Source organism: Myotis myotis, unplaced genomic scaffold, assembly GCF_014108235.1.
Source record: "Myotis myotis isolate mMyoMyo1 unplaced genomic scaffold, mMyoMyo1.p scaffold_m19_p_19, whole genome shotgun sequence".
In the NCBI taxonomy this organism is placed as follows: Eukaryota; Metazoa; Chordata; class Mammalia; order Chiroptera; family Vespertilionidae; genus Myotis; species Myotis myotis.
This window is the reverse complement of record NW_023416323.1, coordinates 16,413,606-16,428,102: the sequence shown is the minus strand read 5'-3', so window position 1 is coordinate 16,428,102 and position 14,497 is coordinate 16,413,606.

Here is a 14,497-nt window from a genome sequence, read left to right as displayed (position 1 = left end):
GAATTTGGATTTCATGGGTCCTTGGTGAGTGTGGGCATCAGCATTTTAAAAAACCTTCCCAGGTGACTGACGTGCTACCAAGGCCGAGAACCGCTGATCGGGGCCAGTGTCCCTCTTTCTGCACATGGGAAATGGGGGCCCAGGGCGGTCAAGTGAGTTGTATAAAGTTCATCTCTGGGCTGGATTAGAACCCTGAACTTCCAGTTATTAGTCACTGCCTCTTGGACTCTCCAACACGCACGCAGGAAAAGCTAATCCCGTGATCCTACACGTATGTGACTTTCTGTGGTTTCACTTTCACGTTGTAACAAATATTTTTAGCCCAACATTTGAGTTTCTGGGGGAGAAGAGCCCCAAGCAGGAAAGGACGTTGATATTTATACTTCTGCTGGGAAACAGAGGCATCGAGGTCACCGATGAGTGGCCCCCAGGACCACACAGATCCACACGGAGAAGAGGCCCAGTGCTGGCTCCCAGGCTCACGGTTTAGCTTACCCACTTCATCCACTGCACGTCTCATTCCCTCGGGAACGCCGTTCCAGTGCTGACCGGTTGATGGAGACAGATTGTCTCCAACACTGAAGTGTTCTGAGCTTTAAGGTCAAGTTTTTTTCTTCTTTAAGAATTAATGAGAGAGAAAAAAAGAGAAATGTGCATATGGGGCCTGTAGCCAAATTGGAAAATCTGCATAATTAACAGTTTGAGACATGATATTAGGGGTGATGGGAGGGGTAAGAGCCAGACTGAAGGCAAAACAGGAGAGAGTCTGGGTGCAGTGCCTTCCCTTCTCGCAGTGGGATGTGGACCATTCAGGCAACAGCGACAGACTCACAGCCAAGGGGAGGACTGTGCTAGGCAAGAGCCGAGTGGTGGGACATGGGCAGTGAAGACTATGCATAGACTTCTGAGTTAAACAATGTGTGTGTCGGGAGCCATGGGGAAATTGTGGTTTTGTGACTTCCGTTGACCTATGGGCTGTGGTAGAAGTGCCACCGTGGGGTTTCTGAGGCTGGGTCTTAAGGCATCTGAAGCTCTGCTCTCACCCATGGACGCTCCCTCTTGGAAGCCTGCTGCCTGCAATGAGAAGCCCAGGCCATTCTCCAGGAGGAAAACCAGGCCACAATTTCCCCAGGGGACCCCCCAAAAATCCATACTACAGTCTCACCTCCACGTCCCAAAACCCTGCTCTTGTTTATCAGATGCCCTCCTGTTGGCTGTGAGGTGTTAGCCAGGTGTTACCTGTGGGAAGGGACAGACTTGGGGTAAATTCAAGGACAGATACCTGCTGTCCTCAGAACTGCCCTTCTCCAACAACTGAGCATTCTCATGGAGCCATAGCATCCTGCTTCCTCTCCCAGAGGGGTCTTAGTCCCCTGGAAGGAGATTTGCTCAGCTCTCCAGCAAATATGTCTGTCCCCCAGCAGTGTCCATGGCTTGGATTCAGGTGGGAGCCATGTTACTAAAAAGCTGAGCAAGAGAAGGAGTTTTCTCAGTGTATTAGTCAAGATAGGCGAGTTGTGCTCCAGTAACAAGTGGCCCCCAAATTAGAGGCTTAGCACAACTAATGTTTACTTATCACTCACACAGTGTGATGGGGGTCCTGTCTTTCACGTGGGGAGTCTGCACACTTCTGTGGATCTGCCACCTCATTACAAAGACTCCTTGGTCACCGAGGTTGGGGAAGGGACATCTGGAGGGTCATGTGCTGGTTCTTCTGAGTCTTACCCTGGAAGTGATGGGCCACTTCCACCCTCACCAGTAGTCACATGGATTTGCCTAAATATCAGGGGGCTGGGAAATGAGGAGGCAAACAGAACGTTCTGTGGGCATCACTGTCTCTTAAATATTTCTGCCAGGGACTTTCTGAATCCTCAGGTAACGGCTAGGATTCATTTGCCAGCAGAGGACAAAATGACCTTTAATGGCAAACCTCAGAGATGAGTGACTCTGCCTGGCAGATAGTGTGTGTTTGTGTTTATAATTTTGTATTGCCAGCAGCTGATAGAGTACTGTCTCTTGGTAAATGTATCTGTGTTTTATGCAGTGTGCCAGAAGCAATCCAAGATTCCGGACAGTCACCAGGAGAGCCCGTTGGAGAGCTCTCCCTGACGAGGGAAGAGACAGATTAAGTGGAAGGCTATTTAAAATGGGGCACAGCCATCAAGTCACTTTCTAGGTGGCCTCCTTAAATCATGGACTTACTTCTCTAGGACAGGAAGTAGAGATTTTTCCCATGGTCCTCCACCCCACTGTGGGAATGACCTCTTCATGATTTCACTTGAGAAACCCTAGGCCCAGATCAGGATCACAATTTAGTCTCATTTCAGTTGGTGGTTCCTGGCATGGTGTGAGGAGACCACATCTAGACCTGGTGGAAAACAGTGTTATGATTGATTAGTTATGTCCGCCATGGAGAGCGTAAAGGAGGAGTAGTCATGTGATGAGAAATTTATTCTAAGGTGCACGTTTTCCCACTTTTTAACATCTCTGAAATCAGGCTGCATTATTCAATTAATGGCATCTTACAAGTTATTTTGAAGTGTGCTTTTGTGGTTCACAAAATAAGGGTGCATGGTACAATTAAAGAAAAATAACCTTTGGTATTTGCCAGTTTTGGTTTGTTTAGAGGGCTGCTGTTAGGATTGAATGGGCTTAGATTCAAAATGCCTGGGCCTGGGCGGGCTCAGTGGGGTTAGTTTCCTCTCTCTCTCTTTCTCTCTCTCTCTCTTCCCTTTTCTTTGCCTCTGTGAGGTTTGATTTTTTTCCACCTTCTAGACAACCCATGACCCTCATCCTTTCTGCCCAGCCCACTGCCCAGCATCCGGATGGCGTCCCCTAGACTGCGCCGTGGCAGCCCCTCAGCACCTCCCCATACCCTCTCTCTGTTCTGGCTCCACCTTCACTGGCAAGTTCCTTCCATGTGTTTAAGTTCAAATTTTTGGGTCCTGAGTGAATCAAATAAACTTTTTGAGCATTTTTGAGGTTAGAGGTTGCTGGCCAGTTTGTGAATTAATTTTTCTATGGTTAAGTGCTAAGCCTTGACCTAGCCAGCTGTGACCAGGGTAAGGAGGTAGGTGAGGGAAGTGGGATCCTGAGATACACCCTAGGGTTTACATATCTATACCAGCCCTATCTCTATATCATCTATTTCTGGATGTATATCTATATCATCTACATCTGTATCTATATAATCTATATCTGTATCTATACCTATATCATCTATATCTATATCTAGTATAGATATAGCATATCTATGTCCATATTCAAATCCTTATCTATATCTATTCCTTTATCTATATCTAAACCTGTAATCTACATACGTCTTCTTTCTTCCCTCCCACCCTTTCTCTCTTCTTCCTTCTTTCCTCCCTAGCTTGGGCCTTACAAGAAAGGGTTGCATTATCCTAATATGCAAGACCCTATCTTGTTGGTTTACTTACTCCTTTTGTCCTCCATCCCCCTCCCATTCTCTACTGACAATCACTCTGATATATTCAATGAAAACTTTTTTTTTTTGTAGCATAGAATGAAAAACCTGGACTGCCTGTTTTCAAATCCTAGGTCTGACATTGATTAGCTGTGTGACCTGAAGCCTTGGTTTATATAATAATAGTATTTTAATAAGTTTATTAAAATTAATAATAACTAATCTACACTAATAAAAGAGAAAGATGCAAGTTGACCATACCTTCACAATGCCCACCAGCCAATCAGGAGTGAGTATGCAAATTAACCCAATGAAGATGGCAGGTTAATTTGCATACATAGGCACTGAGCGGCGGGGGCGGGATGCTTGCGTCATCACTGTGGTGATGATGCAGGCATTCAGCCCTGCCCCAGCCGCTCCGGGCCTCTGGGCAATATGGGAAGGCAGAAAGGCGGCACCGGGCCGGAGCGAAGGCAGTGCCAGCAGCCAGGGGAAGGAAGGCCCATTCTTGCACGAATCTTTATGCATTGGGCCTCTAGTATAATAATAATAATATGCAGAATAATCTTTATATCTTACAGGGTTGCTGTGATGATTGAGTGAATAAATGCATGTACTTAGAGTGTATTACTCAGATGTTAGGGTACTTAGAATAGTACCCTGCACATAGTAAGTGCTATAGAAGTGTTAGTTATCAAGTGCATTCTTGCAAAAGGTAGATTTCATTCTTTGTACATGGAAACTGAAATGATGTAAGTGATACACAGTTACGTATCTCATTCAATTATTTGTTTCACTCAGCATGTTTCATTCAGGTATACAAATTATTATGAATTTTTCTTGGCATTAACTATTTTTCACAAAGATGCTTCTCAATGGCTATACATTCTTTCTTTGCATCAATTTAACAGTTATGTATTGTTGACCATCTGGGTGAGTAATGGCGAACCTTTTGAGCTCGTTGTGTCAGCATTTTGAAAAACCCGAACTTAACTCTGGTGCCTTGTCACATATAGAAATTTTTTGATATTTGCAACCATAGTAAAACAAAGATTTATATTTTTGATATTTATTTTATATATTTAAATGCCATTTAACAAAGAAAAATCAACCAAAAAAATGAGTTCGCGTGTCACCTCTGACACGTGTGTCACAAGTTCGCCATCACTGATTTAGGTTGTTCCCAGGGCTTTGCTGTAAAAATAATGCTCCCTTACGCATCCATGTGCAGACATTTGTGTGTAATCTCCAACCTTTCTTCAGATGACCTTACTGGAGGTGGATGTGCTGGGTCCGCGGTGCACACATTATGAGGGACCTGGTTGCATTCATTTATTCTCCTCGAAGCCAAATAGAAAATGCTTGTTTCCTCTTTCCCCTGCACCATGCCCAACAATGTGCATGTTCACTGTAAAGTATAAACTCTTTGGCCCTGAGAGCTTGACTCTCCATCGAAGTTCCACTGAAGGCAGAGCTAGTCTTATCAGAAAGGCAAAGATTAGCATCAGATAAGAGGAAAATGCCTAGAGAAAGAGAGGACTCCTCTTACACCTGGAGGCAGGAGAAGGATACTGAAGGGAAAAGAGATGTTAGGCCTCTGACGTCATAGGGACCTCTGCTGAGCACAGAACCAAGAGCCGGTGATGAAAGGAGGCCGGCAAGGCAGGTTGGGGGATGGGGTGGGCTCTGCCGGCTGGCCATTCCTGGAAGTGAGCTGCCTCCTGGTTACATATTCCGTTCATTTTGATTGTAAGTACGGGTTTGCCTTCCCTAATGGCAGGGTTGGGTAATGATGTGGTGATGGGAGGCATGCGTTACCAGGAGAATCTGGGCTGCAGCTTCCCAATTCAGATGGAACGCTTGGCTGGTTGATTTTCATCTCCCATCATTTGATTGTATTTATTGAGCTGGGAATGTGGGAAGGCTAACTCTCTCTGATTTTTTTTGTTTGGTTTTCATTTGGGAATGTGGCTAGAGAACAGACAGTGGCTATTATTCCCACTGGGTAAAGATCCTTTGACAATGCATGAGCTGGAGTTTGCTGCGGGGTTTTGCAGGGGAGAGGCAAAGTAGACTGGGTGGCTTGCCCAAGATAAACTGGGGTAACAGGGACCCTGAGAGCAGGTGAAGGAGTTAGATCTTCTCTCCAGACAGCCATGGAAGGCCCTGGGTGTGTTAAAGGTGGTTTGTGGCTTAAATTGTGTATAGTTAGGAATGCTGTCCGCTGAAAGTAATTCACTCATGACTCATGGAAGGTAAGCCTGGGAGGTGATTTTTCTCACAGGTCAAGAAGGATGGAGGTAGCAGTCAGCCAGTCAACATCAATGCTCTGAGGTGGCATCTTGGAGATTTTCTTATAACATCTCAGGATGTTATAGCAGCTCTAAGTATCTCATTTTCACATTCCCTGCCCTCCCCAATCCCTTTCTACTAAACATTCTTTCCCATTTTTTCACAAAATGCCATCATCCTTATTTTAGAGAGATATATGACAATCTCAAGGTGAAGGATTGGCTCCAGGTGAGGGTTATTGGGGTGGGTGGTCGTGAGCCCAGATGAAGTCCCTGCTGCCTCTCATTTCTAATCCCTGCCTCACCTGCAGGGTATCCGGACAGGCAAGGGACGGTGGCTGGCTTGTTCAGTTCTGATTCCTTATCTAGCCCCTGCCACAGATTATTATTGGCTAAGCAACCTGGAGGAGTGCCCATGAGGAGCCGGGGAGGGTTAGATCTGGGTTCAAATCTCAGACCTGCCACTTGTAGTTTGTGTGATGACCTTGGGCAAGTCTGAGCATGCCTCTGAGCCTCAGTTTCCCCATCTATCAACGGGATGAGAATGGACAGTCAGGAATTACTGTGAGGATTAGAGAGAAGCACAAAATGTCCACTGTTCCTGGCACAGTGGGGCTCGGGGAATGGCCACCTCTTATTGTGATTCCTGCCAGGGGAAGGGAAGGGAAGGGAAGGGTGGAGGAGCCTGTGACTGTGACCTGAGGAAATGGGCGAAAAAAACAAAGTAAAAGGGATGGAACTTGTCTTGGCCTTTGCTTCCACTGTGGGTTATGATAAGAGGATTTAATACATAAGTGTGTATGCGGTGGATTTCTAGGGCAGCTTCCCATGTGTCGTCAGATGCTCAAGATAAATCCCTGCAGCACCCACTATGTAGATGTAAAAGCCCACTATGGCCAGGAAATTGCATGGTTGAGATCTTTAATCTGAAAAGAGGACTCTTCTTATCTGCCATGTGCCTGATGAGGAACAGATGTACTGGAATGTAGGCAAATATAGGTACAGCCTCCTCTGACAATTACTTGCCAACCCACCAAAATTCCTGCCTTCCCATTGCAGGACAAGGGGACCAGGAACCTGGCATCATGGAGAAACCACCAGACACTGCAGCCTCCCTGCGTCTGGAAACCACCGCCCCTGGCATCCTGGGGTCGTCAAGGCGACCGGCTCCAGCTGTCAGCCATGGGGTTGCTTATATGGAATGAGCTTCTGGGACAATTGCAGGGTCACCAGCAGTGGTGGAAAGTAAATGGATAGGTGGGGGGAGGGCCAATTTAAAAAACAAAACCACATCCGAGCATCTGGATTTAATTTGACAAAGAGTTGGCAGTGGAAGAACTCTTAGATTCCACCTAGTTCAAGCTCCTTAGATGACAGAAGAGAAAACTACAGCCTAGAAAGGGGAAGTGACTTGCCTAAGGTCACACTGCGAGTTGATGGTAGTGCTATTCAGTCAACCATCTATCCATCCTTTGTTCAGTCAATCAGAGGTATGTGCTGGACATTCTTGGTGTGCCAGGCACCATACCAGGTGCTGAGCAGAGGGCCCCAACAAGCAGATCTGATCCCCAACCTCAGGGAGCTTGCATTTCAGTGGAGATGGATTATAGCAAATCATATGTTAATTTTAGTTGGGATCATTGCTTAGACTGCAGTGGTTCTCAACCTTGGCTGCACATTAGAATCACCTGGGAATCTTTTTAAAAATCCTGATTTCTGCCGAAACCGGTTTGGCTCAGTGGATAGAGCGTCGGCCTGCGGACTGAGAGGTCCCAGGTTCGATTCCGGTCAAGGGAATGTACCTGGGTTGTGGGCATATCCCCAGTAGGAGATGTGCAGGAGGCAGCTGATCGATGTTTCTCTCTCATCGATGTTTCTAACTCTATCTCTCTATGCTAAGTGAAATAAGCCAGTCAGAGAAAGATAAATACCACATGATCTCACTCATTTGTGGATTATAGAGAACAACATAGACTGATGAAAAGGGACAGACCCAAAGACTGAGAAACAGCGACCAGGCTATCAATCCCCAGAAGGAAAGTAGGGGAGGGCGGGGGTAAGGGGAAGAGATCAACCGAAGGACTTGTATACATGTATATAAGCCAAACCAATGGACATGGACAAGGGGGGGATGGGAGCATGAGTTTGTGTGTGGGGGGGAGGTTGGTGGTTAATGGGGGGGATGAGGACACATTTGTAATACCTTAACTAATAATAATAATAAAAAAAGAGTGAATAGAAAAAATAAAATAAAATATATTTTAAAAATAAATAAATAAATAAAATAAAATAAAATAAAATCCTGATTTCTGGGCCTCATCCTCCGGAAATTCTGTTTCTTTGTTATGGGGTGAGGCCACAACATTAGTAACAAAGAAACAGAATTTCCGGAGGATGAGGCCCAGAAATCAGGATTTTAAAAAGATTCCCAGGTGATTCTAATGTGCTGCCAAGGTTGAGAACCACTGGCTTAGAGGAAAAGCTCAGGGTGCTAAGAGAGAGTCTGGGACAGTGGTCGGCAAACTCATTAGTCAACAGAGCCAAATATCAACAGTACAACGATTGAAATTTCTTTTGAGAGCCAAGTTTTTTAAACCTAAACTATATATGTAAGTACATTGTTATTAATTTAATTAGGGTACTCTTCAGGCTTAGGAAGAGCCACAATCAAAGGGCCAAAGAGCCGCATGTGGCTCGCGAGCCGCAATTTGCCGGCCATGGGTCTGGGGAATCTGATGGACCTTCTAAGGGAGTAAGCATTAAACTGAGACTTGAAGGGTGAGTAGGGCCAGCCAGACAAAGCAAAGAGTAGGGGTAGAGAGGACTATTTCAGGCATAAGGAAGGCTCTAACTAGGGAAGGGGCAGGGAACACAGTAAATTAAGGAAGCCTAGAGATACTGGGGGGCTTGCAGTATGAGAACCCAGACTTGTAGCTTCCAGGCCAGGGTGCTCTTCCCACTGTTCTGCACTTTATACAATCACTCTCCCAGTTTTCATATCTAAAGAGAATCAGTAATGAAAATACTCACTTGATTTGCTTTAGAGAAGTTCTATTGTAGACTATACTAGGGTCTAAGGCTTGGGGGAAAAGCCTATATGGCTTATAAATAAAATACAGAGTAATGTAGCATGCATAATAAAGAAGTAAATTATCTCCCATAAAAGGAAGTCTGAGTGTCTGTATTCCATGACGAAATGAGTTCTGGTCCAGCTGGCTGAGCTTTGACCTATGAACCAGAAGGTCACGGTTTAATTCCTGGTTGGGGCACATGCTCAGGTTTCGGGCTCAATCCTCAGTGTGGTGCATGCAGCAGGCAGCCGATCAATGATTCTCTCTCATCATTGATGTCTCTGTCTCTCTCTTCCTCTCTGAAATCAGTAAAAAATATCTTTAAAAAAGAAATGAGTTTCTGCCTCCCATGATGAAATGAGTTTCAGAGATGTTCAGCATCTATTGACCTTTCCAGCATAGTCACCATGTGGCAGGTATTTCTCTAGGCATCATTTCCTCATATGACTGCCTCCAAAAGCAGATGAAGAAGTGACCTCTCCTTTCATTGGGAGAAAAACTTTTTCAGGAGTCTTACAGCATTCTTTCTCATACGGCGCATTGGCCCAAACTGGGTCATGTGCTCACTGCTCACTAACAGAGACTTGAAAAAGTGATTATAAAGGGAGGTATGTAAGAGGGATTTATACATGGCTGCTAGGCCACCAAGTGACACTAATTTGTCATATACCTCTAGCTGTTAAGGCAATAAACCTATGAAAAGGGATAACTTCTTTTCCCATTCCCAATTCTGTTGTCGTGGTGATTGTTATTAGTCTATTTTTGCAGTTCAGTTTGTTTATATTTCAGTGATGTGGTGTAGAAAAAGTATTTGACAAAATTCAGCACTCAATCAGAAGTAGAAGGAAACTTCCTTAACCTGGTAGGAGCAACCAGGTAGTCACATGGGGGGAAAATGGACCCCAACCCTTACCTCTCACCATATAAAAATTAATTTAAGATGCACCAAAGATCTAAATGCAAGACCTAAAACAATGAAATTTCCAGAAGGAAACATAAGAAATATATTTCCACAAACTTGGAGTAAAGATTTCCTACATGTGAGAGAAGATGCACTAATAAAAAATTGATAAATTGTAATCTGAAATTTATAAATTTGCTCTTTAAAATACTAATAAAAATGGGAAGAGCAAGCTTCAGACTGCAAGAAATATTCACAACACATATCTGGAAAATGGCTTGTAACCAGACTATATAAATAACTCTTACAATTTGATATTAAGAAGACAGTTGAGCCCTGACCAGTTTGGCTCCGTGGCTAGAGCGCCGGCCTGTGGACTGAAGGGTCCCAGGTTCGATTCCGGTCAAGGGCATGTACCTTGGTTGTGGGGACATCCCCAGTAGTGGGTGTGCAGGAGGCAGCTGATGGATGTTTCTTTCTCATGGATGTTTCTAACTATCCCTCTCCCTTCCTCTCTGTAAAGAATCAATAAAATATATTTTTTAAAAAAAGAAGTAGGAAGACAGTTGACTTAATTATACAAATGGTTGAGACCCCTTTACAAAGAAGAGGTATGAATGTCTAATGGTGCACAAGATGCTCAACATCATAGTCATCAGGAAATGCAAATTAAAACTACAGTGTGGCAACACTACATACTCACCAAATGGCTAAAATTTAAAAAACTGAGACTCCCAAGTGTTGACAAGGTGAGGAGCAACTGGAACTCGCATACATTGTTGGTGGGAGTGTAGAACAACCAGTTTGAAAAGCAGTTTGGTAGTTTCCTATAAACATACATGTCCTGAATGACCTAGCAATCCTGCTCCTATGTATTCTTCCCAAGAGAAATGAAAACACATTCACAAAAAGATAGCATGCAAATGATCAGAGCTGTTTTATTTATAGTTGTCAAAAGCTGCATATAATCCAAATGTCCATCAACAAGTTAATGGATAAACAAATTGTGGCCAATCTATATGGTAGTACACCACTCAGCAATAAAAAGAAATGCATTCATGATATGTGGAACAATATTGATGAAGCTTCAAATATTTTATGTGTAAGAAGCCAGACACGCGCGCGCACACACACACATACACACACAGCATACTGTGTGATTACATTTAAATGAATTTCTGGAATGGGTTGAACTAATCTCTCGCTGTAGACATCTTATCAGTGGTTGCCTAGATTGATTAGGATGGGCACTGAGAGTTTTTGTGGTGATATAAATGAATTAAATGCACTATATGTTCATTGGGATATGGTTGCATGGTGCATTCATCTGTCAAAATTTTAAATGGATACATTTTGTACTAGTAAAGACTTTTAAAAAAAAATTTATTGATTTTTTTACAGAGAGGAAGGGAGAGAGATAGAGAGTTAGAAACATCTATGAGAGAGAAACATCGATCAGCTGCCTCCTGCACAACCCCCACTGGGGATATGCCCGCAATCAAGGTACATGCCCTTGACCGGAATTGAACCTGGGACCCTTCAGTACACAGGCTGATGCTCTATCCACTGAGCATACCGGTTAGGGCTAGTAAAGACATTTTATCTTAATTAGATTGATGTTTAAAAATTTGGCCCAAAGCAGGAAAATGTGTGTATGTATTATCCACTGGCTAATGGAAATATCTGCTTCTGCTGGCCTCTTGAAAATGGCCATATTTAATCTTTGTGGGAGGTGTAGCAAGAATTAAGATGTTTCCAGGGGCAACTGCAGTGTCATGGTTGGGTGTTAGGCAAGGCCTTTGAATGTGGTTATGATTGGGAAAATGTGTCTGCGTAATGCAATCAGGGTTTGCTGATCGTGCCCAAGTCTGTTTGACTTTAACATCCCTGTCCCTCCCACTCTGACACTCTGTTCTTACTGTGGTTCTCGTGTTTATCAGGACTCCGAGCAGAGTTAGGATTTGACGTTTTGGAGACTAGAGGAGCTAGTGTTGAGTTCAGGGCCTTATCTTTTGTGGTTATTAGAAGGAGTGGGAGGAAGTGATTTAGAAAGTTTCTGGAAGTCAGAATACAATCCATGTCATGTGGTTGAAGTCTGCCAGTTACTGCTCCCGATTTACTTCTCACCTTGTTGATCAAGACCCCAACCAGCCCTTTTCCTTCCTGGTCAACCTCAGTGACATGATTGGCAAAGGCCCTCTCTTATTTGCCTCTGTCACTGTAGGAAGTAATGCCGACACCAATGCTACCACTGCCACTTGCAGCTAGAATGCCCTGAGCACCTGCTTCGTGCTGTTCATCATACTAAGCCCTGCATGTTTTATGCTATTTCATCTTTCCAGCAAACCAAGGGGCTTTATCATATGGAACTCATTTTACTCATGAGAATACTGAGGGACAAAGTGTCATTATAGGTTTCTAGAAAAACTGTACCCTGAGGAGGAGTGACAGATTGTGGCCAGTCAGTCCAGAATCTGGGAATATTATAGTTGGAACTGCTGATCACCCAGACATTAATTACATTTCAGTTATTACAAAGCAACTCATTATTCACCTGGCCATGTAATGAAGAGTTTAAGCTTTGAAATGCAGGAAATGAAAACTGATAGAGCAAACAGAAGAGTACAGCCCACAATTGCAGTTGGAGATTCCAATACTTCTCCCTCAATAGTTGATAAGACAAGCAGACAAAAGCAATCACAACAGGTACATTAGATGTGAACCACTTTGACCTAACTGGCACTGATGGAGCATGTCACCCAGAGCAGCAGAATACACACCGGTTCCTGTGCGCGTGTAATATTAACCAAGGTGGACAGTATATAACATGAGCTAAATGTGGTTTTTGTATTTTTAAAGGGTTGCAAAAAATAAAACTCAACAAAACAAAGAATATGTAACCGAGACCTGTGGCTGCAAACCCTAAAATGTTTGCAGTCTGCCCCTTTACAGAAAAACCTCCCCTTCCTCTATTCTTGGTCATAAAACAAGTCTAAGTGAATTGAAAAAGAATCATACAAAGTATATTCTTTGAGCACAGTGAAACTAAACTAGCAGTTATTAACACAAAAGAATATGAAAAAATTCTCAAATATCTGGGAAGTAAACTAACAGGCCAATGGAAAGAACCGTAGTCCAGCCGTGGGTTTGTGTAGACCTGGGGATGTCGTATGTGAGAAAGAAGGTACTTCAGTACATCGTGAAAGGACCAACCACTCGGTAAAGAGTGTTGAGACAATTGGTAAAAGTGCAAAAGTAAAAAACTAAACTATCAAAATGTTAGGAATAGTGCTAGCCGGTTTCACTCAATGGTTAGAGCTTTGGCCTGTGGACCAAAGGTCCTGGGTTCGATTCCAGTCAAAGGCATGTACTTTGGTTGCGGGCTCCTCCCCAGCCCGGGTCCTGGTCAGGGCATGTGAAGGAGGCAACCAATCGATGTGTTTCTCTCACATTGATACTTCTCTCTGTCTTTCCCTCTCTCTTCCTCTCTCCCTAAAAATCAATGGAAAAATATTCTCGGGTGAGGATTAACAAAAAAAAGCAAACAAACAAAAATGTTAGGAGTAAATGAAGAAGACTAGGTTTACAACTTTTCCAAGAGAGAACATTTTCTTAAAACTATAAATGCAAAAGCAAAACAAGGAAGCAAATGACACATCTGACTGTATGACTGTATGGTGTGACAATGAACACCATAAACAAAGTGAGAATTCGAGTGATGAACCAGGAAAAAATACTTGCAAAACATAAAACTCAGAAATGACTAATACCCAAAGCCTCCCCTAATACCCAAATGCCAGGTTTAAAAAGATATAAATACACACATAGGCATACACACAGAAAAATGTTCAAAGGGTGAGGAGAGGCAGCCAATTGAATAGAATTCAAATGCCTGATATGAAAAGATGTGTAAACGTATCAGCAAACAGAAAAAAATAATAGGCTTTGCTCCCTTCCCCCAACATTAGTAATAAAAGATTGATCGCCGCCAGCATTGGGGACTGGACCGGAAGTAGGTTCCCTCTTGGTAGTCCATAAATGGATACGTGGCTTTTGGAAGCCATTTGACAGTGTTTATTCAAATTGAAAACCCATGAACCCTACAACACAGGCATTGCACTTTAGAAATCAGTTTGGGGGAAGAAATACCCACTGTGCGCAGAGCGGTGGATCTGAGGATGTTCACTGCAAATATTTATTATAGTGGAGACACAGGAAGTAACCGAAATGACTATCAATATGGAAATGGTAAAGCAAACTGTGGTATCTCCACGTTGAGAAGTGAGTATTGGTTTAAAAGTAAGGTTGATAAGTGCTGTGGACATGGAAAGATCTCAGACATTGTTGGGAGAACAAGAGAGGTTCCGAACGTGTTCGGTGTTATGCTATTTATGTTAAGAACAGCACAAGGCGGAAACCGTTATATGCATACAACTGTCTCTGTGCATAAATCATAGAAAAAGGTCTTAAAGGGCACTGAGCAAAGTGGTAAGCAGTTTTCGCTCCATAAAGAGAATATAGGTGGTTTTTGTGGTTTCTTTGTACTTTTGTCTATTTTCCAAAGTAGAAATTGTTTTTGGAAAATTGAAAAAGGTGAAAATGAGGTGGTATTTTTTTGCAGCATGTTCTTGCACTCTCACGAGGAAAGCTGCTGTCCTGCTGTTCAGCTTTCCACTGCTACGTACATTTCTAATTCAATTTCATCCTCATAAATCTGTCCTGAGCTGAGGGAAATGACTACCCTGCTTGCCAGGGTATCTGAAGATGTTCTAGGCATTTTAATTTTATTCTCAACTCTGATTCTGGG